Here is a 1970-nt window from a genome sequence, read left to right on the forward strand (position 1 = left end):
AGGATCCCCCTCAAATTGTGTTTATGTCACATACAGTAAAGTATGTGCGTGCCCTCAAGTGTACATCAAGCTTTGCTTTCATATCACATTTAAATGTGCCAATCTTTGAACTGTAAAGAAAAAGGTACAAAACGAAGGTCTTTGCAAAAACTTTGAATTGATTATAAATCAGTCACCAAATCTGTCATCGGAGTCATTTATGTTGCGTGCCCTCCATAATAATGTATAGAATAGTTGGTAATAGTTAATTCTGGTATTACTTCTTTTGTATTCTAAAAAAGGGTACAAAACCACAATATTGAAGGTATCAAGTCAATAAATCAAACTTTACCCATAGTTATCAATATTATTTTACTTCAAAAATTAAACAAACTGTAAGGGAGGTATCTGTAATGCCTTTAACTATCATTGCAGAGGATAAACATAAGTCACTTTAGAGTTATGAGTTGAAATAGGACGCCGAACAGTGAAGGAAAAGGCCCGGGAAGGGTAACTTGCCTATGTTGCTAGGCAACTTAATAATCTTAATGAAATAATCCGCCCACGCAACGGAAGTTTCCTATCCCTTTCATTTACTCTAATATCTATGGTGTGGCTCAATCAAGCCATGCTCCACCCCCACACACAGTAAATGGTGGCACATGGCCCTATGTGGCGAAGAAAGCTTTGGTTTTTCTCGACTTTTAAACAGTTTAGCATACATTTGTTAGGCTTTATTTGTTGCATACAAACTGCTATCTAGTACCTAATGTTAAAAGACTCTGGCCGCTACCTCAGGAGAAGAGAGCCTCGTCTAAACTCACAAGGTATGAAAGTTTGGGCTATCATATCTTTAAAACGAAGACGTTTGGAACAATTTCTCTCATATTAATGAAAGATGAGGCTTTGCTTTATTGTTTTATCTGCCCTGTTGCTCTTTTGCTTTCACTACGAAAGAGCTGCAGGAGAGCCGACTACGTTTGGCAACTTTGCCAGCTTCTTTTACCACGGAAAAGACAAATCAAGGATTCCCAAGACGGAGAATAACTTTTTCTAGAGCCAGTGTTGATTATAAGACTCTCCAGGACAAGACAAGAAAGCAATGTCAGCTCAAAAGTGGAGGTCAAAGCGAACACACAGACAGGACGACTGCTTTACCCTCGACTACGCCTACGCGGTCTCGGGTAATGACAGACACGCCCAACAACGGGCCTGCCTGAAATACGGATCCACGCGGATCAAATGCGGATCAGGCTGAAATGCGGATCAACGCGGAACGCTCGCGGATCTGTATTGAAGTACGGAACAACACGGAAACTATACGGATCTTTCTGCAAGAATGATAGCTATGCATCAGGAGAGAAATTTATCAGCTCTATTTGAGTCTTTGATAGGAACTTTATCATCCTTGCAGTTTCAGTACATGCAGGTAAGCTAATGCTTATGATCACTATGTCGATAATATTAGCCTGTGTTTTATGACAGTTGAGATATTCTCTTCAACTTTTGTAAACATGCAACCATTGCCTGTGGTAATGAGAAAACAGACTACTACTAGATCTAACTACTGAGCAGTCAACACACTCAACATTAGCTCAGTGTGCCTTCATGCAGTCAAGAGACAAGTCAAGTTATTTTAAAGTGCTATCATGGCTGTACCCCCCCCCAAGTTCAACATAAATGGCAAAGTGGACCATTGTCTGGGAATTCCAGTCTTTGTTTTTTTACTTTACCACTGTTATTTTCTAATTATTATTATTCATTCTGCATGACTTAAGAATTATTATATTTTTAATTTTTATTATCATTATTCAGCTAACTACTATTATTATTTATTCATTCCATCAATCATTCACAGTCGTAGTCTCTTAAAATTTTACTATTAGCTATTGTTACTCATTCATCATTTTTGTTTATTGATTTAATCTCATTGTATTTCCCAATTTCAGTGTACTATATGCTTCGGTTTTATAATTGCAAAATCTAATAAA

The 1970-nt window shown here is 37.7% G+C and overlaps 1 long non-coding RNA gene across 1 annotated transcript; it reads right to left on the reverse strand.

The window, feature by feature from the left end:
* Positions 1 to 9: 9 nt before the first annotated feature.
* LOC109588543 (uncharacterized) lies at positions 10 to 734 on the reverse strand. Its single transcript, XR_002188233.1, has 2 exons — positions 332 to 734; positions 10 to 272 (listed from the first exon to the last, which is right to left on the reverse strand). It is a non-coding gene; the product is annotated as an uncharacterized LOC109588543 (long non-coding RNA).
* Between the last annotated feature and the right edge of the window lie 1236 nt (positions 735 to 1970).

The sequence above is a fragment of the Amphimedon queenslandica genome, unplaced genomic scaffold, assembly GCF_000090795.2.
Source record: "Amphimedon queenslandica unplaced genomic scaffold, v1.1 AMPQUscaffold_12030, whole genome shotgun sequence".
Classification (NCBI taxonomy): Eukaryota; Metazoa; Porifera; class Demospongiae; order Haplosclerida; family Niphatidae; genus Amphimedon; species Amphimedon queenslandica.